Genomic DNA, 24,844 nt, shown 5'->3' with positions numbered 1-24,844 from the left:
GGTTAAGTGGCTCCCATTTTTATTTGAGTTTGACACCAATGACTTTTTCATTTTACAAAGGAGAATACCAAGGCCAAAGAAAGGAAGTGACTTCCCAAGGCAAAGCCAGAATTTTAAACTCAGGTTTTCTGACTAGATACAATTCTCTTTCCACTATACCACATTGTCTCAATGTTCCTAGTGAAAAAAAAAAAACAAAGAGTGCCTAGGAGATAGTAGATACTTAATAAATGTTTATTGATAAACTGACAGTTGAAACTAGATCATATAATACAAATATAAGGGATTATGGTTCAGAGAGGAGAAGATTTAAAATATACTGTGGAAAATAAAAATAGAGCAAGAATGAGGAATAATAAAGGTGTGTCCACAAGCATCAAGGCTTATTTGAGGTCATGTAATGAATTTGTAATGGTAAAGTCAGCTGTATCATGATTTTTCTAAAGAAAAATCTGATAGCCAACTTCCATCTCAATAAATTCCAGTGACTTCCTATTACTTCTAAAATGAAATATAAGGTTCTTTGGCTTTTAGAGCATTTAATTATACCCTCCTTCCTGCTTCCAATCTTCTAACCTTGCCTTTCTTCAAGCTTTCTATCTAGTCAAAGAAAACTATGTGCCTTTTCCTTCCCATATCTATACGTTTGCCCTATCATGCCTGGATTTCTCTCTTTGCTCACTCCTGACTCTAGTTCCCCTGGCTTCCTTCAAGACTCAGTTCAAATCCTGCCTTCTGCAAGAGGTCTTTACAACTGGCTGGTAGTACCTTCCCTACTTGAGGTTACTTGTATGCATCTACCCTGTATTCATTGTCTGTACCTAATTATTTATGTGTGGTCCCTGTTTACAGAATTACAGCTCTAAGGGTAGGGACAGTTTTTTACCTTCCCTTTTATGTCCAGGACTGTAAATGCTAAATAGTTGTAAGTAGGTGGTGCCTTGGATAGAGCACCACCAGCCTTGGAGTCTGGAAAATATGAGTTCAAATGTAGCCTCAGACCCTTACTAGGGACCTGTGCAAGTCATTTAACCCCTGTTTGCCTCAGTTCCTCATCTGTAACCTCATCTGCACACTGGAGAAGGAAATAGCAAACCACTCCAGTATATCTTTGCCAAGAAAACTCCATGGACTTATCCGTGTTGTGATATAAAGTAAGACAGGACTAAATAGTAAGGAACAAGAAACGCTTAATAACTTTTAAGTTGATTGACTGATTACCTCAATCTATTCAGAGCAACCTTGGAGCAGGACCAAATGATTGGATTGTGGAGATGAAGATTCACCAGTCTGGAATGGCAGTAGGTGTGTGGGTGGTGGGGTGGGGCAGGTGGAGTACAAATGATTCTGTGGTGGTGACATTAAAAGTAAGGAAAGCCAGGATAGGGGGACAGCATAGCGCCGATAAAAGACCAGGGAAGGGTCAAAGAACTGCTGGTCCTATATGGATAAAGAATAGGTTTAATGTGACAGTTGGAGAGGTGGAAGAATAGGAAATTGTGATTAGATAGCGATCATAGGGTATTTGCTGTTTCTCCCTCCTCTCTGCCCCCTCAAGGATTTAAGAGACTTGAGAGAACTCCAACTATTATTTTATGGAGGAAGCTAGTCTTGAAAGGTCCAGACTTGCCCAAAGTCGTAGATTTAGTCAGTGAAAGAGCCAGGCCTAGAACTATGGTCAGGGATTTCCCAGCCCCATCCTACTGCCTTACTTTAATATTACCTCCAAAAGATTTAGGGAAATACTTTTTCCCTATGCCAGGCCCATGGGTGGAGCAATTATGTGGTACCACATGATCAGGCAAAATGATACATTCCATTTATGTTTCTATTTATATGCATTTTTATAGGATGGGGAGTGTAGTCAAGGAGACTAGATCCCCGATGCTCTAAGACCAAACTGGCAGAAAGCCACAAAGAATGTTCGAGATTCAAGTACCCCTTACTTTACCATAGCTGCTCTCTTCAGTGTCAGACCCTCGGAGGAGCTTATGCATGAGGTGGTCAGACTAAGGGTCCCCTTAAAGGGGGGGGGTGTATTTGGTCTCTCCCAGAGGGTTTGGTCAAGTCCCTCCTGTAGCTCCGCCCCCCAGGGACGGAGGTGGGCTTTTCCTGCCAGCACAACTGCTGCAGTGTTCTTCCAGCGGACTAGCAAGGGTATTCTTTTCTTTTACATTCTCAAGCTTCTCTCTCTTGGATGGTAGTTCACCTCGACCTCCTCTCACTATGCCTACCCTCCCTTCCCCCTCCTTAAAGCAAAATATTTAGAAGTCTCTGGACATCTACCGGCCCTGCAACAGGAGCTCCAGCAGCCCCACATTCCACGGATTCCTGCTCTGTGACGTCCCCAAGGACGGAGCTCCGCGAGCTGAGCCGGGTTGCTTCGGCTGGGGAGCTCCAGCTTCGTGTTCCAAACACACACATAAAGGCGCGCACACACACGCGCGCGCGCGCGCACAGAACCGCAACGCCTCCACCCTTGGGACTCTCTCCATGCCACATTCCATTCCGCCCCCCACCGCGAGCCCCTACCCTCCCTTCCTCCTCCCGGCACCCCAGCGCCTCAGAGCCCAGCCGGGTGGGGGTGGGGGTGGGGGGCGCCGCTGCCCCCGGCGCCTGCTTCAGCTCTTCTACCCGGAGCGGCCCCTTTCTTTCCTCCCCTCTCTCCTGCTTGCATTTCCTGCGGCTCTCGCTCGCTTAGCCCTAGAAAGTCAGGGCAAACTTTTCCCTCTCCCGAGTGCAACGTGCGCAGGTCTCGGGGCAGGTTGCCGTAACTTTTTATTTTTGCCTCCGCCACACCGCCCCCTCTTCCAATCTTCAGTTCTCCTGGGAGAGCAAACACAAAGTAGCTGCTAGCGGGCCCTCCCTCTCCCTCCCACCTCATCCCATCCTCTCGGGCCTTAAACCTTGAAATCTCCAGGCCACGGAACAAAACCCACACACGTTGACTAGCTTTCTCTTCTCGCTCTCTTTCCCCCTCTCCGTCCCGGTCCTTCCCTTTCCTTTCCTTCCTTGACTCTCCTCGCTTGATCGGAGCGGAAACCTCCCTCCCCTTTCTCCTCCTCCTCCAACTACTTCCCCCCTCCCCTTCCCAAATCAGCCACTGTAATAAATTCCTTGGGGAATAGAAGCTTCTGCCGCCGACGACCTTTTCGTGGGGGACTCGGGACCTCTGTCCTGGGGGGACGTTTAAGCAGGTAAGTGTGGGGGTCCGTACGTAGCACACACACACACATACACATACACACACTGTTGGCCAGGGCTCGGAGCTCCGGCGTCAGTGCCTTTGCTTGGAGCCCCAGAGAGGCTTTGGGAGGCTGGCTTTCAGCTCCGCCGCTGCTTGCAGATGACTTTGGCAAACACTTGGAGAACGAACTTGCGTTCTGGCCGGCGAGGGACCGGACAGACTGACGGACGGACGCCTAGGCTGGTGCTGGAATGGGCTGGCTAAAGGGATTACTCTTGTAGTGAAGGCGCAGACCTTGCCTGGTGCGGTTTGGAGTTTGCTAGGGGTCTGATTAACTGAAGCCTTCCTCAATTCCTTTGAGTTTTTTTTTTTTGGGGGGGGGGAAGAGTTGCCTCTCGAATATTTCCACGTTGTTGGGGGAGGGGGAATGATAAGAGATTTAGAATGTCCTCTTAGCCCGAGGGGAGGCCGCTTCCTCTGATGGGACACCCCGCCGCCTAGCCCGCTATGGGGGACCCTGGTAGATCAAGGAGAAATTTCTTCCTGCCCCCTCACTAGGCCCCATGTTTGCCAACAGCTCTTTTGGGCCCCGCAGCCCATACCTATGAAATTTGTCTCTGTCCAAATTTTTTTCTGGCCCACTCCCTCGTTCCAGAAAACTCCCAATCCCCCAAATTGGTTGAGGTTTAACAACTTTTTTCCTCACTGGAAAAGTTTTTTTTGGGACACTGAAAGTGTTTTACCGTGGTTTTACCTGGAGGGAGCAGAAAGGTAAAATGCATCGCCCACCCAGCTTTCTGCTCCCTAATTGTGAGCTCCCAGTAAAGAGAGAACTCAAGGAGGAAGCATGGGGTTCCTAGCTCTTGCCTTCAAGTGGGGTCATCTCCTGGCTCTGCAATTTGTAACGGGGATCTCTGGCTGTGTACTCCCTTTTCCTCTTCAGATCATTTTGAAAAAGAAATGAGGCTTCTTACCCCTCAGACATCAGATGCAAAAACCAAAACAAAACACCTCCACAAAAAAGGACAACTAAGATATAATAAATCAGGATCTAGTAATGGGGAAAATTCAGCATCAAGAAGGGGCTGAGTTAAAGGTTGAAGGTCAGTAGTGACTTTTTTCTCTAATGGTAAAGATGTGGAAGGGCACAGACAGGTGTGAGTGTAGTTTCAATCTTACCTGAGAGAAGGGATTTTTATATCCATATGTCCTCATATGTGAAGAACCCTGCTTTAGGCTCTGTTGTTGAGAACTGCTCTACTGTTTTAGGCAGAGCTGTTAGCTGAATTATACAGCCTTTCATTGTGGCCACCTTGCTTATAGCGGTGAGCTGGCAAGCTCTAGAAGCAGTAGGCACTTTGCTACTGCTCATCCATTTTAGGAGTAAGCCCACCAACTGAGAGGTGGAAGTTGAATAGCTTGCCTATTTTGTGTAAGCAGTATAGAGATCAAAGAACTTCTGAAATGTATGTCTTTTTGCCTTTGTCATGCATTGGTGAGAGTGCTTCTGTCAGTAATTCTCATTCTCTTATAAATCACTTAGAAATGCTATGGTTATTGCTTACAGCAGTTAAAAAAGCCACTTTTTTTCCCTTGCAACTTTATTAGGGATAGATTAATACATGTTGGTAGTTGAACAGAATATGACAGCTTTTCATGCTCTAGCCTGATGGTATTCTGTATAAGGTCCCTAATTTAGAAGCTCATTATATTATTCGTAGTGCAAGTACCAACTTGTAGCCTGTTTTTTAACGAACTGCTTTGTAGGGCTGATGTCATGTGTCATCATATATAAAGTGTATGTACACACATATTTACATACACTACTTTATATGCATTCCACACCGAGGGGGGGGGGGCAGATAATGGGGGTGGGGCTAAAAGACTTGCCCAGGGTCATTGGGCTGGTAATTAGATGAAGTTAGGGCTGAAATTTTGTTCTTTTTTGATTGTTGGTCTAGTGCCCTTTCCTGTATAATATGCTGCTTTTATTAATAGCTCTACTATCATTGGTGCCTTAGTCTTGTGCATGGTAGTTGTGTCATGGTAGTGTCTGTGATTTTATTTCTATGCATCAGGCATCCAACTGGGAAAAACATGTGTTTATTTCTTTTAAGTAACCACTTGTATTCCATCTTTGCCTCTCCACCTCCTGGTGAAGATTCTCCTGAAGGTATACAATAGGCCCAGAAGCTGTGGAAAGTGAATACAAGCTTTTCCAGCCAGTCATGCTTAAAGTAGACATTTACGTTTAGACAAACATTTCAGTAGCAGACAGCAGCATGTAAATGAACCAAGAATGGAAGAACCTTCCATTACACTAAAAAGAAATCAGAAGTGTCAACTGTCATAAGGACTCTTATTTACATTAATTTGCCTTGAGGATGAGGTTGAGACACTGAGATGGTTTCTCCTTAAATCTTTGTTTTCTTATTGGGAGCTAGATCTTTTCAAATGAGAATAAAGATATTCAGTTGAATGTCCAGGAGCTGGTTATTCAGTTTGGACTGCCTTTGAAGCCTTCTGTTTCTTTTTCGGTCTGTACTAGTAATTCCTTTGGTCTAGGGAACTTCTTGTGAGGAAGCTTCCTTTATCATTGCATAACAGCCCTGCTTCTCTACTCATTGGTAGTCTTAATCACTATCTGTTTTTCCTTCATCCATATCCCATCCTATATTTTAGTTTTTACATATGAGGAAACAGATACCCACAGTGTTAAGTGATTTGCCCAGGGGTTACATAGCTAGTAAATGTCTGAAGTTGGATTTGAACTTGGATCTTCCTAATTCTAAGTCTGGCGCTAAAATATAGGGTGAGATATGGATGAAGAAAAAAAAAACAGAAGGGAAAAACAGAGTGTGTTGTGAATAGAAAGCAAGCCTCACCATCAGGAAGATGAGAGAGAGAGAGAGAGAGAGAGAGAGAGAGAGAGAGAGAGAGAGAGAGAGAGAGAGAGAGAGAGAGAGAGAGAGAGAGAGAGAGAGGAGAGAATATTCTAATTCTAATTAGTCAATTAAGTTTCATGCTGCTATTCTAGATGATGAAGATTTTTTGGTGAGGAGGTTAAAATTAGTGATTAAATCAGGTTTTGTTAATTGCCAGAGAATTTTGTTTATTCATTCCTTGCCCTGGCTATATTAATTGTTTTTTTGACTTTTTGCTTCTTTATTAACTTAATTCAAACTTATGCAGGGTACATCCCTGGGATAGTTCCTTATGTTTTTGAAAATCAATTATTGCTACAAAAACATTTTTGTGGTTGATTGCTTATTAGGACTGGGTTCACATACACACCAACATGCAGTCTGTTTTTTACTATTTAGTCTATTTGCCCAAAGCTGTATAGGACATGGCAGTGGAAAGGTTTTGGTGGAGGTAAAGTCACTCAGAAGCCAAAACATAGCTTCTGGGAAGAAAGGCAGGAAGAAAGGAGCTCACATTTTTCCATGTACTCTCCTCACTAGTGACCAAACATGTGATTTCTGCTGAGGTATATAAGTCCCTCATGCCTCTGAGTAATGATATCACAATTGAGGGGGAAATTTCCATTTTGGCTTTTGGGAATGCATCTGTAAACCTTTAAGACTGAGACCTGAGTGGCCTGGAAACATTTTTAGAAGGGTCTTTTTTTGGAGACATAGTTTCTTTCATGTCCACATGGATCATGGCTCTATCCTCTAAGTCTACTACAACTCAGTGCTTAGCCACCCCCCAATGCTCCCCAGGTACCTTGTACTTCAGTGATGCTTTTCATCTGAGAAGTACTTGATAAACATTAACTTATTGATCTACATACCTACCTCCTGACAGAAGAGGATGTAAGAAGGAGTGCTTGACAGAGCAATGTCATAGGGCAGATGGATATGTGTTCTTGATGTGGAAAGAAGGGTTCCAGCAAAGCACCAGAGTTACAGATCTGTGGGGTTATAGGGAGGTCGGGATCGCAAGTACAGGTACTGCTTTGAAGTAGTCAAAAGGAGAAAAAGTTGGAAAATGCATATTTGGCTTTGTTGGGTAGCAGAGGATAGAAAAATAGCATCTTCTTTCTCTGTAACCCTCATCTTTCACTAAATAAGCCTTCATATGTACTTACATAAGAATGTTCCCAACTGTTTTTCTGGTAGTTGCTGTCAAATGACTTTTAGTATTTCTTGTAATAACAGTTCCTTACATTTATGTCACACTTTAAATGCTTAAAGCACTTTCACATTTCTTCTCAGTAGCCTCATGGGGAGATACAGGTAGGGACTATCCTTCTCCCTACTTAAAAAATAATAGACAAAGAAACTAAGGCTCATCAATATTAAGTGACTTGCCCAAGGTCTGACAGCTAGTTAGTGAAAAAAAGTAGGACTAGAGCCCACGTCTTGCCTCTTATTTCAGCATTGTTTCTCAACAACTGTATTGCCTAAGTATATAAAGGCAACATTGATTTGGAATGTAGTTATTTGGGGTGTGTGGTGGGGGTGGAGGAGATAGTTAAATGTCTAAGTTACGTTGTCAATAGCATGTTAATTCCCCCCCCCCCCAGTTAGCAGAGTGCATTGACATACTTTTATTGTTATCCAAAGAATTCTGCCACACTTGCCTTAAAATTGTCCTCAAAAAGAAAAGACCAATGTTATTATTGTCACCTGAAACTAAGTATCAGTTTTAACTTATTACATGTTAGTTAACTTTTATTGATGTTAGAATTTTATATCTGTGTGAGTTGGTGTAGTTAGAGCATACTGTGCAGCCTTGTTCTTTAAGCTGTGCATAGAGAACCTTTCTTCTCAGGCCTTCGATCCTATTATTTAGTCATCCATCCTATATATATCGGCACTCCAGAGATCTGGAGAAAACTTAAAGGATAGCTTAATGTAATCTTTTCAATAATAGAAAAGCAAGTTAATGTCTAAATAGATGCCCAGATGCAGTTGTAGTATCTTGAATAGTTGACTTAAGTTGGGATTGTTCATAAGCATTGTTGGTTAAAGTTGAAAGCTCAGCACAAAGGACAAGTCTTTAGGCTTTTCTATGTCATGACTTTTTTGGTGATATAACAGACGCATTGATGGACATTAGCAAAGTTGTCAAACCTTCTGTGTGTGTTTCATAGCTAATCAGCAACTTAATTTTTCTCAGGTCTTGAAGTAAATGATCAGAGGTCTCTTAAAAGCATCATTTCCTTTCATTATTTTATTGTATCAGGGAATTTAGCTTAGGAATCTCACTCCTACTTCTCTTGTGGGGCACAGTAGAAATTCTTTTTTTTTTGCTGAGGAGGCTTGGAGAACACTTTTGGTTGTTTAAGAGGTGAGAAGAGTCACAGACTCAGTTAAGACTTCCCACACACTAACACACCTGCTTCATGCCTTTTATAACTTTTATCAGCACTAAACCTGGTTTGGAATTTGGTTCTTAGTAGTAGTGAAGCAGAAAAATCTCATGACTGATAATAACTTTATGTGCTTAAAATATCAATATCAAAAGTCCTTGTCCTGCCTTACCAGTGTCATGTTGGTTTGTCTGAGAAAAAGCCTGACTTGTAGAAACAGTCTTGTGAAGTCAATAATAATATGCTTCCTAATAAAAAACATATTTTTCTCAGAAATTTCCAAAGCTTTCCAAAGATTTAAAAACTGTTCTCTGAACTCTACAAACCCAGAATGCTTAGATAGTTGCCAGCCAATAGAGACACATAAGAAATAATATAGGATTTAAGAAACAGGGACATTTGGCAGCAGGGACACAAAACCAATCTTCTCTTCACAGGTTTGGGCAGATCATTTGAAGGCTGTTCTCCTTAGGTGACTTGTTTACCTTTTTCTTCCTTGCAACTTGTTCTATAAAAGAGACTAAGGAAAAATTTCCACATATTTTCAAGGATAGGTTGAAAAACCAAAAAACCAGCAGTTATGGCACACCCCTAACTTGAGGCAGACTAGCAGGAATTTCCATAAAGAAGACTTCTCAAATGAAAATTGTTTGCAGTATTGCTCCAAGGATACTCATAAGCAAGTTTAATTCTTATGGGTAGAGAAAATTTGGATGTGAGAGAAAATGTAAAGGTGTAAAAACCTGTACCCAACCTTTGAGGTATGCCCAGACCCTCTTTGCTCTGTTTAAGAAGGGTATCATGGGTAATCTCACTTGGTTTTTCATCAAACATCTAGAGTTCTCTAATTTTGCCAACAACTTGAGCTATCACTTACATAGCAACTTGATTTTGTTGCTTATAAAGTACAGTATCAATTATGTATACTTTTTTTCATATCCAACATAAATGAGATGAAGACAAAATTACCATCAATGAATGATTATTTGACATGTTAAAAAAAACAAATTTGGGGGTCCTGGCCACATTATTTAGTTAATTTAAAAAAATCTTACCTTCTGTATTGGTTCTAAGGCATTGGTTCTGCTAGGCAGCTGAGGTTAAGTGACTTGCCCAGGATCACTCAGTAACGAAGCACCTGGGATCATCCCAACTCTAGGCTTGGTTTTCTATCCACTGAGCCACCTAGCTGCATCCTGCTCTATTTTTTATTACAGGTGTCTGAGGTAGAGGTTTTCTCTTGGGACTACTATTTGAAACTTTGTTACTGCATGCAGGGTTTTCTTAGTTCAGGAGTTGTTTTCTTGACTTTCTCCTGCTCTGTTTACTTTGTTTCTGTTTGATTTCTTATAGTGAAATCTCATAGGCATTTCCTTTTCTGGCTGATCCTGTAACCAGTGTTCATTTTTGGTTGTTCTTAGGTTTGACTTCAGTGTTGTAATTAATCTGGGCCAAGAGCTGTATTCTTTGATGTGAGGTTGTCTGATTAGTATTATCAAAAGTAGTTGATCTAGATTGGAGTGGCAACATATTCTTTCTTAGAAGGGGTCGGTGAGTTTATTTTTGCAGCAAATGTATCCAACTGCAGGGCTGTGAGAGCCATAATGAAGGAGGATTATGTGGTATTATGTTTTATGGAGGGTGTGCTGGGCTGTTACCAGGGTCAGCTGTGACAGCTAGAGCTGGCAATTAGGTTTCATTTAAGTCTCCATGTGGCAATTAACTTTGGCTTCTGCCAGAGAAATCCTGTGATCTATTAAGCATAATTTTTTCATTATACATTTTGTAAAATGTGCTTTAAATGATGAAGGTGCCTATTTGTTAGATTTAAGTTTATCTCCAAATTATCATTTGAAAACTGGAAGTGACTTTTTTTGATTACCTGCATTTAAATCCATAGATTATCCTAACATTCTGGATGGAATATATCTTCAATTAGAAAGAATTTTTACAAGGTCACACAAATTCATTGCTACAGACATAATAATAGTTTGAATTAGTCGTGGAATATTATACAATTATGTGGTTTAACAAAAATGTGTAAGTGAAGTTATTTATGTAATGGAAAATGTACAAGTTATTGAGCTATATTATCAAAATAGTTTACATTATATTCTTTAAAAATATTAGCTTATCTAAAATGAATCAAAGTCTGAAGAAGGTGGTTGTGATTAGCATTACTGTTATTACTTAAAAATATTTTGCTGTTTCAATTTGTAGCTTTTCATTTAGGAACCAGGTCAGCATAATGACATTTGGGATTCTCTTACTGGTGAAATGCAATTCTGACATTTTGCTTCTGTACTTACTGATGTATAGTGCTATTTGCATTGCTTAGGAGAATTTTTTTTATTACCATCATTATGATAATGATCATTTTGGTCCAGATTTTCAATTTTTGTATAAGGAATTTTTTGTTATAGAACCTCTCTCTGCTGATGCAGACCAGGAACACCTTATCAACTTAAAAGTTTTAAAGCATTACCAGAGGTATTGAAAAGGTAAGTGCATTGTGCATGAATATGGTTATATAGCTAGTATATGTCCCAGGCACAATTGAAACCTAGGTATTCATGATTTCAAGGCTAGCTACCTATCTATTCGTCTAAGTGCTTTGAATAATTTCATACAAAATTGTCTAGTTATACCATTAAAATGTGAATGATTTTGGGAATTGAAATTTGAACTAACCCATTTCATTAGTTCAGTGATAGGTAATTTCATTAGTATGGTTCCTGCCTACAGTGCTTTAGACTGCATCTCTTCTGTAACTTTGAAAATGGTTTAAAATTATGACTGAATAATTCATTACTCTGTGTTTAATCTGGTGTGGTAAACCTTCCTGAATTTAGATAGGCTGGTCTTTGTTATACCTGTACCTGAATCTTTCCAAGCATGGTAGAACCTAACTTTTGAGGACTTAAGGCTTCAAGAACTCAGGGTCCTCTTCATGCCACTGGAGCAGGGATTTAGTGTAGAGAAACAATATATTTAAATATATGTTACTTCTGATTCTGAATTTAATAAATACATACAAACTAATATAGAAAAGAGGAGGTATTTAAAATCACAAATCTATACTATATTTGATTTAATTAAAAAAAAAAGTCTACGTTAAATCCAGTGTGTTACTTTCTTTTTTCTTTTTCTTTTTTAGTTTTGTTGTCATTTCAGTTTTGTCCAACTCTTTGGGACCCCTTTTTGGCATTTTCTTGGCAAAGATACTAGAATTATTTGCCATTTCTTTCTCCAGCTCATTTTACAGGTGAGGAAACTGAGCTGGAGAAACAGGTAGTAAGAAACTGAGGCCAGATTTGAACTCAGGAAGATGAGTCTTTCTGATTCCAGGCCCAGCTTCCTATCAACTTAACCACTTAGCTGCCTACAACATATTACTTTCAGTGCTATCCTTTTTGTGTTTTGCTCTGAATTTGCTTTTCTTCTCTTATTTATTTTTAAAAGTTCAGAACCATAAAAATGGGGGTGTGGGTGGAATCCATTGCCTTATATTCAGTCTGAAACCTCAAACCCTGATCAGTGATACATAATGGAAGTAAAGTATATAGACTAGAATTATGGTGCTGGAAAGGATCTTAAAGGTGATTAGTTTCCCACCGAAGAAAGACAGCTGCTTGATTACATGGGTCAAGGGGGATATGATTGGGGATATAGACCCTGAATGAACATTCTAGTGCAAACATCAACAACATGGAAATAGGTTCTGATCAAGGACACATGTAATACCCAGTGGAATTGCGTATCAGCTATGGGAAGGGGGAGGGGGAAGAGGAGGGAAGAATAGAAGATGATTTTTGTAACCAAGGAATAATGTTTGAAATTGATCAAATTTTAAAAAAAAGTGATCAGTTTCAACCCCCTCTCATACATGGAAAAATAGTTTCCCAATTGTTTAAGTGATTAAGCCAAAGATTACATTGCTAACAAGGCAGGGCTTTTAATTATTATGCCATGAAAACTGCCACTGGGTGATCCATTCAATTGCATTTCCCCACTTTGTAGGAAACCTAGCACCATATTAAGTATTATGCTTTATGAGTTACCTGGAATTAAGAAGATATGGTGGTTTATTTTGGTTCAAATGACTTTATAGATGGATTGTCCTGAAATACAACAAGAAGAAACTTATTCTGTACCAGATATTGTGCTGAGCATGCTTGAGTAGATTGTCTATTGAGTTGCTTTGATTAAAAAAAATAATTTAATGACAAATCTTCTGGTAATAAACCTTTTTGCCCTTTGCTGAGCTCTGTGGCTGACACATAGCTCATTACTGTGCCTGTACTGATCACCTTTTCCATTTCATTTGGAGCTGCCGGTCTTTGTATTGTACTACTGTTCAAAATCCCCAACCATGATGAGGTAGTAAAGTAAACTTTAGAGAAGAAATTTATAATTTTAATTAAAATATAACTTTCTTCGTAAGGATTAAACAAGTACATACTCTAGCCTCTGAAAACTAAACTGAGGTCTTGAATGAATAGACTTTTTCTTCATTTTTAGGAGAGAGAAAGGTTAAAACAATAACAAAACTCTCATCTCAGGTACATAATTAACAAAGTAACTTTCAGTTGTTCTTCTACTACCATGAATGATATTGTGATTATACTGGGTTTTTCCAAAAGTTTTTATGCAGTTTTAATAAATCTCTGATCTTTTTGGTGATGTTTTCTTTATAGTTTTTTGTTTTGTTTTCAGTTCCAAACTCTCTCCTTTCATCCATCCCTGATGCTACTCATTGAAAATGCAAGAAATGATACCCATTATACATATGAAATCATGTAAAACATTTCCACATTAGCTACTTTCTGAAGAAAAAAAAAGAAAAATAAGTAAAGGAAAAAATATGCTTCAATATGCATTCTGAGTACATAAGTTCTCTGATAATATTTATTTTCCCATCTTTGATTCTTGTCTCTGTTCTTCCAAAAATCATCCATAGGTTCATAGGGTTTGAACCCATGATTTCTTTTTAAATTTTTTAATATCACCCAAAACACACCTCCATATTGTTCATTGTTGTAAGAACACATGCATAAATAACTGAAAACTCAAAAATAAAAACATAAATACATTGATGAGAAAGATGGTATGCTTTACATACTGATAGAAACTGATAGAAACACTTCTTTCCCTGGAAGTGGATAGTATTCCCTGCAATAAGTCTTTTAAGATTGTCCCAGATCTTTGCATTGCTAAGAGTAGCCAAGTTTTCACAGTTGTTTATCATACAATATTGCTGTTACTGTGTACATTGTTCTCCTGGTAATGCTTATTTCTCTCTACATCAGTTTCTGCAGATATTTCCAGGTTTTTAAAAAATCATCTTGCTTATCATTTTTAATAGCACATGAACCTATGGTTTCACTGGCATTAAGAGCTCCTTTTCAGTAATGTGTGTAGCTTTCTCTATGATATAAATCAGCAAAACATGGTCCATAGCTTCTATTCACAGAGAAATTGTTTAGAACAGAGGTTTCAGACACTCAACCCCACCTGCAATAATTCCAAATGTGCCTTGAACTGGATTTAAATATAATTAGGAGGGAGCAGCTAGGTAACTTAGTGGATTGAGAATCAGGCTTAGAGATAGGAGGTCCTGGGTTCAAATTTGACTTCAGACATTTCCTAGCTGTGTGATCCTGGGCAAGTCACTCAACCCTCATTGCCTAGCCCTTTTTACTCTTCTGCCTTGGAACCAATGCTTAGTATTGGTTCTAAGATGAAGCATAAGGGTTTATATATGTGTGTGTGTGTGTGTGTGTGTGTGTGTGTGTGTGTGTGTGTGTGTGTGTGTGTATAATTAGGAAATATTTAACAAAGTAAAAAAAAAAGAAAAAAACAGATATTGTTAATATGTGGTTTGCTAAGTCAAGTGGCCAACAGGAATTCTCATATATGGCTTAGTGCCCCACTCCTAGCTTGACACCAGTGACTTAGAGCATTAAGCAAGTAATTTGCCTAAGGCCCCATCATGAGTATATAGGAAAGTTGGGAGTGGAACTCAGGTCTTCCTAGATTTGGGATGCTTCTCTCCTCTGAGTTCTGCTGCATCTCACTGTTTTCAGTGTCTTTTAATGCTATATCTGTATTGGTGAACCAATGGCACATGTGCCAGAGGGGGCACTCAGAGCCCTCTGTGAGCATGCCCACCATTACCCAGCACAGAGTTCATTACTAGAAAGCCAGAGTGATTTGGAGTGGGAATTCTCCTCTCCCCCTCTCCATGCAGTTTGAAGTTTGGGCACTTGGTCTCTAAAAGGTTACCCATCATTGCTATAGATCCATGAGATACTACAGAGATCACTAGAAATATCATTAGAGACCTCAAGCAGCTAGCTGTCAGCCTACCTCCTTTCCCAATCCCATGCTTCTTCCATGGTGTTTTTTATACCACTTCTTACAAAAAAGTCCGTTTTCTGCTTTTCCCACTACCTCAAGATGTAATATTTGTATGGTGAAAATTAATGTTCAAACTAATGTCTCTGAGACCCTCACTCATTAAATAAATATTAACTTGTATTCAGGATGCTATAGTAAGGTCAGATAGTATAATAATGAAGTTATATTTTACCTATTTTATGACCCTGTTTATCCAAAATAAAACAGAGATACCTGAACATCAGCCAAAAACAAACAAAAAACAAAAGAAAAGAGATTTTTCCTAAGTTCATTAACTTCATAAAAATCTTGGATTTTCCTTTTAGTAGAGCCCCTCAAGTCCTTATTTGGGTTTTCCCTATTCATTTGCACAAAGTATTAAGACATTTTCCTACTTAGTTCCTAATTCCACAACACACAGGGAAATAAATTAGAAAGTAGAGAGAGACTACTTTAAATTAGTTCTGGAGAAGTGACAATTGACTGCAGGAAAGGAAATGAAAGAACTAACAAAGTATAAAATCAAATTTTAATGACATTGCCATTCTTCTAGTCACTCAGGTCTGAAAACTTAGGCCTCTCTGCCTCCTCCCCAATATATCATGTTCTATGTTCTAATAGTTCTATGATGTTTCCACCCCATCTCCTGTATGGGACTATGGGACATCACACATATTACAGTCCTTTAAGTCCCTTAAACCTGAGATTTCTTTCTTGGCCAATCAATGCAGATTGTAATTCCTTCACGTCTTTTGAGTTATAGTTGAAAAACTTCATCCCTTGGGTATGAACCTTTAGTAAAGAACCTCTTCAAAATGATCTTATCTGGCCCTCCAATAACAAATCTGGTATCTGGTCTATGGCCTGTCCTCTCTTCAGAGCCTTACCAGTGTCATAACACCTGCTAGAATTGAATTTCATTATAATCCCACAAACATTTAATTTATTAAATGTCTATGGTATGTAGGGCATAATGCAATAAGACATTTTTAATATGTAGATATTTGAAACTAGTTGAGACATGGTTCTTGTCCTCATAGAGCACATACAATCTAAGGGGGAGACAAAAAACCTACACTGATTACTATACAATATTACAGAGTCACATCAGAGAGTCATGACAGTATGCTGTGTGAGGTCTGGAGGCTTTGGGAAGTGTCATTACTGATTGGGGTTAGGGAAGGGTTAGTGGATTTAATTTCAGATGGTACTTAAACAATGGATAGGAATTCTGTAGGTGAAGAGAGGAAGGAGAACAGTCCAGGCACAGAAAAGAGTGTGAAGAAAGACATTCTGGCAAGGATATATTCTGGGGCCAATGAGAAGCCCTTTGACTAGCATGTACATTGGGCCGAGTGTAATATGTAATACAACTGGGAAGGTAGAGTGTTCAAGATGGTGGAGGGTCTTGGATGACAGGGAAAGGCATTTGAATGTCACTTGAAAGGCAAGAAGAAGAGACAGAAGGTTTTTGAATAAAAAAAATAGAGAGATTTGTTACTAAATATGAAGGTGACTGAAGGAATTAGTGGGTATGACTTGTCAGGAAGCAATGACAGTAATAATGCAGTTGTTTTCATGGTAGCCTAATGATAATGAGGGACAGTGAGAACATAAAGGAGGGAAAGATACTGGAGAGGTTGTTGGTTGGCTATTGGTAGTTGGATATGAGAGGTGAAAGAGATGGAAGAATCAAAGATAATCCCAAGATTTACCCATGAAAGGCTGGATAAGTAGTAAAATTGCCAGCAGAAATGCTAAAATTAGAAGGTAGAGAAGGAGGTTATAAGGAAATGTTAGAGCACAGAAACTGTTATGATGAAAGTTATCTTGAAAAACTGATTTGGAGAAAGAAATATCAGTTTATCAAATATACATCCATTTATTGGTTAGGTCAGCATTATAATTGATAAAGTAACTTATAAGTCTTTGGCCCTCTCAAATGACCACTGACCCAGAATCCTTTAGGAGTTGTATGTATTCTGGAAAAGAATCCTTACCCTCTTCATTTATTAACTCGATTCTGTTAAAAAGGAGGACATTCTTTGGGATTCCTAAAGACAAAGAAAATGCAAGAAGCAGTAGACTGGATGATCGAGACCCTAGACAGAAATACACAATTATTCTCCCCAGGATAAAGGAACTGATTTAGGGCCTTTGCACTCTTAACATCCTGATATAAACTTTAACACAGTATGTGAAAAATAATTTCCCACAAAACTTAAAGCTATTTATCTATTTAAAAATTTTTAATGCTTTGTTTTGATACAGTAGACACTCCCCAAACAAATACCTTCCACAAAATGTATTCCCTTTCATGTTGCTTTTTCAATTTTGTAACAAGTTGTTATCAGAAAGGCTGTATACTTTAAAATTTTGATAGTATGCTATCAACATTGCTGTATTTGATTGGAATTTTGTTGCCTCTTAGGATTAGCTTGATTTCTATTGCGGTTAGTCATTATGTGTTTTCTTTTTTGGATCTGATTTCCTAGCTTTATCTCATCACTTATACAAGTCCTGTCCTATTTCTCTCTTTTTTTTTTTTTAACATTTATCATAATATTACACTATATATAGCATAATTCACTTATATATATATAGCATAATTTCTTAATCACTAGACACAGTTTGTTTCTAATGTTCTGGTATTATAGATAATATTGCCATGGCTATTTTGTGCTTAAGGATCTTTTCTTTCTTTGCCATAACTCTTTTGGGGTTTAGACTCAGTAGTGGACTCTTGGGGTGAAAGAATATAAATAATTTGGAAACTTCTTTTGTAGAATTCCAAATTGCTTTTCCAGAATGGTTGAATGGATTCATATAGTTCCCTCAGCAATAGGTACTACTCTTTTCACAGTTCCTTTAACAGTGAATTCTCCTCTCCTCATTTAAAAATGATCTTTGTTAATTTGATAGATATGAAATGAGAATTCAGGGTTGCTTTAGAGTCTGGGCTATTTTAATGTCTGGTATAACTGTGCTTATCACTATTGCTGTATACTATGATAATCTATGGTGAGTCATTGAGATTAGGGTAAATTCATTTTAGTAGTCCTATATTTGTAAAATCAGAGATCTAACACATTTTGGAGAGATTTGCATTAAAGACGGTTATAATGAGGTTAAAATTTTTTTTGATGCCTTAAAGTGATCAAACTTTCAGCAACCTGTTATTTACCTACCCATACAAATTTGTAATGTTATAAGATAATATTGGCCCTTCTGGCTAGATGCAATATGGGATAATGCAAAGAACATTGAATTTGGAGTCATAAAACCTCATATCACAACTTGACTCCATTACTACTTGTATGACTTTGGGCAAGCCACCTAACTTCTTTAGACCTCAGTTTTTTCATCTATAAAATTAAGGTGTTGGTCTCTTCGTGGTGGTAAAGACCTAGAAATTTAAGGGATAGCCATAAGAAATGATGAATAGGTTAATTAAAAAAAAAACACCTACATGAATTTATGAAGAGTGAAACGAGCAGAATCTAGATGACCTTTGAGAATCCATGACCCTATGATCAATGTTTATGGTTTTTATTCTCTGTAAAAAATTTGTGCCTCTCCTAAACCTCCACCTAGTACAGTGCTAAGTATACAACAGGTGCTTAATAATGCTAGTAGAATAAATGAATAATCAATTAAAATTTTAATGTATGCCATGTGTAAAAGATAATGTAGTTAAGCTGTTTTAATTAGGATATTTTCATTATTTTATTAATATTTTATGTGTATATAACTTATGCATATAATCCTCTTAGATGGCCACTATTATAATAGTAAGTTGTAATCACAATATAATTAATGATAAGGAATAATTTCAATTATTAATGAATTGAATAATTATATATGAGAATCAGTAATCAATTATCATATTGTAAGTAAAATTCACAAAGAACATCCTCTGAAATGCCTTGGCAAGATATCCTTGACAAGGCGAACTCTGTGCATGCATCCAGCATTCTGGAAGGTGTCCAGATAGTATGATATCTCAGTTGGCTTTGAAGCTACTAGAAATGACATTGGTGTTTATCATATCTGAAATCAAAGAGACTTTCTCTAGTAACCCCTCTAAGAAAAGAAGTTCAGAAGATCATTCTTCTTTTAAATGGGGGGCAGGGAATGGGAGTGGTCTGTGTAATTTGACTCTGTATATACAAATGACACATAAAGACCGAGGCTTTGGCCAAGTTTGGACCAATTTGGACCCTGATGTTTTGTAATTTAAAACTTTCTACCTTAAATGTCAGTATGGCTCAGATAATTGCTTTCTAGTATTTATTTTTTATTTTTACACATGCAAAAGGTTCCAAATAAGTGAAATTGTGAGGCATCATAAAGAATGTGAAGTTGGAAATATCTAGGGTCTAAGGTTTGCCTTAAACATATAAATATCAGTTATTTTTGCCCCCAACTCTTTAAGATTTTTATTTATTTTTAAAATCTTGCCTTTTATCTTAGTATCAATTCTAAGACAGAAGAGAGGCAAGAGTTAGGAAGTTGGGGTTAAGTGACTTGCCCAGGATCACACAGCTAGGAAATATAGTAGTACCTTGGTTTTTGTTGATATTGGTTATTGTCAGTTTCCAATTTCACCAATTGTTTTTGGATAGATTATTGACAAAAACCAAGATATCACTATATCTGAAACCAAATTTGAAACCAGGACTTTTGGACTCCAGGCCTGGTGCTCTGTCCATTGTGCTACCTAGCTGCTGCATAATTATTAGTTATGGGTGAGTTGCAGAAATACAGCTGTGAAAGGATTTTCTATGTATAAGAAATTCCTCACACTTTCCTTTCTATTCCATTCTCTGTTCTGAAGCTTTATACTTATTAGCATTTTCTGTTTTAGGTTTCAAGATCTTGGAGGTTAAGAACTGTGCTTTTATTTATATAATTCTTATATAAATTATATATCACTTAGCATAGTGACATTCTAATTAATAGCATAGTGACAACTGATTAATAAATTCCTTTTGATGATGGTGGCAAAGACCTATGTTTAATAAATTTACAAAATGAGAAGGTAATTTGTGGTCATTTTCTCTCAGTATTTGAAGCAACATGTTATAAACTCTTAATCTCCTCAAGCTCTGACTTTATATTATAGAGTCTATGAAATATAAAGTGAAGGAAAGTCAACAGAATACTTCATTTCCCCTATTAGCCTTTCTGTTTCCTTAGCAAATTAAAAAAATAACATTGCCATTAATTAATTTTTAATTAGTTAATTAAAAAAAAACTCTTACCTTCTGTCTTAGAATCAATACTGGGTATTCCTTCCAAGGCAAAAAAGAGTGGTAAGAGCTAGGCAGTGGGGATTAAATGACTTGCCCAGGGCCACACAGCTACGAACTGTCTAAGGAGAGATTTGAATGCATCTCTGGGCTTTTTAAGCAATCATGATTCTTTTTTTTTTGCTTTTTAAACATTACTTTATTTGGTTATTTACAAACATTCATTGGAAACAATGATCATTATCTTTTCCTCCCCCCGCCCCCCTCCCACCACTTCTCCCATAGCCTGCACACAATTCCACTGGGTTTCACATGTGTTCTTGGTTCGAACCCATTTCCATGTTGTTGGTATTTGCATTAGAGTGTTCATTTAGAGTCTCTCCTCAGTCATTTCCTCTCAGCCCCTGTAGTCAAGCAGTTGCTTTTCATCGGTGTTTTTACTCCCACAGTTTATCCTCTGCTTGTGGATAGTGTTTTTTAGATCCCTGCAGATTGTTCAGAGACATTGCATTGTCCCTAGTGGAGGAGTCCATTACCTTCGATTGTACCACAGTGTATCAGTCTCTGTGTACAATGTTTTCCTGGTTCTGCTCCTTTCACTCTGCATCACTTCCTGGAGGTTGTTCCAGTCTCCATGGAATTCCTCCACTTTATTATTCCTTTGAGCACAATAGTATTCCATCACCAACATATACCACAATTTGTTCAGCCATTCCCCAATTGAAGGGCATCCCCTCATTTTCCAATTTTTGGCCACCACAAAGAGCGCAGCTATGAATATTCTTGTACAAGTCTTTTTCCTTATTATCTCTTTGGGGTACAAACCCAGCAGTGCTATGGCTAGATCAAAGGAAAGGGCAGACAGTCTTTTATCGCCCTTTCAGCATATTTCCAAATTGCCCTCCAGAATGGTTGTATCAGTTCACAACTCCACCAGCAATGAATTAATGTCCCTACTTTGCCACATCCCCTCCAGCATTCATTGCTTTCCATAGCTGTCATGTTAGCCAATCTGCTAGGTGTGAGGTGATACCTCAGAGTTGTTTTGATTTGCATCTCTTTGATTATAAGAGATGTAGAGCACTTTTTCATGTGCTTACTAATAGTTTTGATTTCTTTGGCTGAGAACTGCCTGTTCATGTCCCTTGCCCATTTATCAATTGGAGAATGGCTTGATTTTTTGTACATGATTCTTCATTTTGAGAGAATATTATAGCATCTATATTCAGGAATTAATGTTAGTTGACTTGATAATTTATACCCTTTCCCCCCTACAAAAGATCATAAGAACAGTGAGTGAGCAGGAGAATTATTTCCAGTGTCATTCCCCTCAGGTTGGCTTAGGGGAGAGAGAAAGTTTTATTCTTTGTAACCTGTATGATATGGGGCAAGTAATTTTTATCTCCTTGGACCCTTTTCCCTCATCTCAAAAATAAGAAGAATGTACTAAAAAGGATCTTCTTTAGTCTGTAGGCATCAGTTAAATGATTACATAGCTAATGAGTATTAGAGTTTTATTTTTCCATGTTTAATGCTTATTCTGCTGCACCAGTAAGGACAGACTCTCTCTCTCTCTCTTTCTCTCTCTCTCTCTCTCTCTCTCTCTCTCTCTCTCTCTCTCTCTCTCTCTCTCTCTCTCTCTCTCACTCACATTGGGTTGGGAGAGGAGTTCCTGTGCTCATCTTCTCCTGTATGTGTTAGTGTAATAAGAGTGCTGATAGATTTTCTACATTTTTGTAATACCCCAGATCTTTGAAATTCAGAGCACACACATTAGGACCCACATTAGGGCCCACGGTAGAGTAGCAGGGACCTTGAAGCCCCTATCCTTGGATGCCTCAGTTTGAGGATTGAAGCTATGGTATCAGTTGATATTTTTTTCTTGTTGTCCAATGCTTTCACTCTCATGAGGCTTTTTAAGAGAACTATACTTTCTATCTCTAGGAACAAAATTTAGGTTGCACTGGGAGACTTCAGGCTTATTTGCCTGTCCTAGTGCTGACTTTGCTGGTGGGCCTCCTTTTCTTGTTGCCTGTGGGCTGACTGACTTTGTGTTCGTTTCGCAGTGGGTAAAGCCACTTACTGAAGTTTCTCAATGGAAATATTACCCCTCCCTACCCCCATTATTTCATTTAATGTTATTAAAATTTTTTTTTCCTGGAAGAGACATATGGGAGAAGGGCTTCCTATCTCCATTTAGGCAGCTATCTTGGCTGAAATTATGGAAGATAATATTTTGATGATCACATTGAACCCTGGAACATTGTATAATCTCCTGTGTGAGATCGATAATCCTTCAAGAGTTTGGTTTGATTGCCTTTACAGGGAAAAAGCAAGTGGAAGAAAAATATTTGTTGTCCATATCATTGATGCCAAATTCAAATAGAAACACATTCCTGGGGGCTGAAAATTGACTTGGAAAACTATATATTAACATTGCATATGTTGTATTGTATTTTTATTCATTTTCTTAAATGTTTCATGGTTACTTTTTTCAGACTTTCATTTTTTAAAATTTTGAGTTCAAAATTTTCTCCTTCCCTCTAGTCCCTCTCCGACCAAATAGAAAGGCAAATAATCTAATGCCCATTACACATGTGAAATCATACAAAACTTATTTCCATATTAGCCATGTTGCAAAAGAAAAAAGCAAGAAAAGTAAAGTAGAAAAAATGATTTTCTGCACTTAGAGTTAATCAAGTTCTCTCTTTGGAGATGTATAGCATTTTTCTTTTTTTAATTAAAAAAATTTCCTAATTATATTTTAAAACAGTTTCCAGCATTTAAAAATTTGAGTCTCTACTATAAAGCAACAATCATCAAAACAATCTGGTACTGGCTAAGGAATAGAATGATAAATCAGTAGAGATATACAATATACAGGGGTAATGACCTTAGCAACCTAATGTTTGATAAACCCAGAGATCCCAACTTTTGGAATAAGATATAACTCGTTAACAAAAATTGCTGGGAATATAGGAAAACAATATGGCAGAAACTAGGTATAGACCAATATCCACACCATATACCTAGATAAGGTCAAAATCTGCCTTGAGCTAATACACAGTATTGACTCCCAAGATGGAAGGTAAGGGTTTAAAAAAATGTATTTCGTTTTTTTCAGTAAATGAGAAAAGAAATGATCATTGTAAAAACAATAAAAATAATAATTTCCCTCAAAAGTATTGTCTCACATTTTGTGTCTCTTTCCTTCACCATCCTTTTAACTACCACCCCCAACAATCTCATATAGATTTTACATGTGTAAGCATGTAAAACATTTTTCCATGTTAATTCATTGTGGAAGGAAACTCAAATAAAAAAGGTTAAGAAAGAAAGTGAAAACAGTTTGCTTTGATTTGGATTCAGACTCAGTTCTTTTTCCTTAGAAGCAGATGGCATTTTTTTATCACGAGTTCTTTGGGATAGTTTTGGAACATCATATTGCAGAGAACAACTAAATTATTGATGATTGTTCATTGTACAGTATTCCTGTCACTGTGTACAATGTTCTCCTGGTTCTGCTTTTTGGGATATAGATCTAGTAGTGGTATTACTGGGTCAAAGAGTATGCATAGTTTTATAGTCCTTTGGTGTTGGTTCAAATCATTTTCCAGAATAGTTGAAACAGTTCACAACTGTACTAGTAGTATGTTAGTATACTAATTTTTCCACATTCCCTCCAGCATTTGTCATTTTCCTTTTTTTTTGTCATTTTAGCTGTTCTGATAGGTGTGAGGTGATATCTTGGAGTTGTTACAATGTACATTTTTCTAGTTTCTTACTTTCTTTCTAATTTTGGTTGCTTTGGTTTTCTTTGTGCAAAACTTTAAATTATCCATTTTACCTCTTGTGATCTTCTCTATCTTTTGTTTGGTTATAAACTCTTCCCTTATCCATAGATCTGATGGGTAATTTTTTTTCTATGTTTTCCTAATTTGCTCATGAAATTATCCTTTAGTCTAAATTACATACCCATTTTGATATTAACTTGGTATACTATGTATAATTTCTGCCAGGCGGCTTTCCATTTTCCCCCTAAATTTTTGTCAAATAGTGAGTTCTTGCCCCTAAAGTTTAGATCTTTGAGTTTATCTAACATTAGATTACTATGATCATTATTTTTGTAAATTATATACCCAATCCATTCTACTGATCAACTACTCTATTTCTTATCCAGTACCATATTGTTTTTTCTTATTACTGTTTTATAATATAATTTGAAATTTGGTACTGCTTGGTTGACTTTCTTCACATTTTTTTATTTAATTATTTTGATATTCTTGACCCCACCTCCTCACCCAGGTTACATTTTCATTTGATTCCTGTGTTTATTTTCTTGAGTTTTGTAGGCAAGGAATCTGACACCTCTAGTCCAGATTCTGATATATGTGTAGTTTCATGGACAACTCTTAGAACTAATTCATCAATATGCTGTCTAAATAATAGACAATGTGAATGAACATTTAGTGAATTGGGTCTAGAATTGACCATGAGGAGAGAGACCTAGATTGCCTTAAAGATGTTGCATGGTTCTTTTAATAACCCTTAAACTTATCAATAAAATAATGATCCATCTTTTTAATGTATAATTTTCTTTTGATACCTAATGGCTCTGAATCAGAGGATATTTCAGTCTCTAAAGTCTTATGGTTGTTTATTAAATGTGCCTTGTCCTATCGCATA

General features: G+C 37.7%; 1 protein-coding gene across 3 annotated transcripts in view; it reads left to right on the top strand.

The window, feature by feature from the left end:
- Positions 1–2,091: 2,091 nt before the first annotated feature.
- Positions 2,092–24,844, top strand: part of PTPN14 (protein tyrosine phosphatase non-receptor type 14) — a 279,017-nt gene continuing 256,264 nt past the window's right edge. For all 3 annotated transcript variants that reach the window (XM_007481388.3, XM_007481385.3, XM_007481387.3), the window contains exon 1: positions 2,092–3,197. The gene's annotated coding sequence lies outside the window, so the exon portion shown is untranslated. The remainder of the gene's footprint in view (positions 3,198–24,844) is intronic.

This window comes from Monodelphis domestica, chromosome 2, assembly GCF_027887165.1.
Source record: "Monodelphis domestica isolate mMonDom1 chromosome 2, mMonDom1.pri, whole genome shotgun sequence".
Lineage (NCBI taxonomy): Eukaryota > Metazoa > Chordata > Mammalia > Didelphimorphia > Didelphidae > Monodelphis > Monodelphis domestica.
The sequence above is the reverse complement of the archived record's forward strand: the minus strand, read 5'-3'. Positions and strand labels throughout refer to the sequence as shown.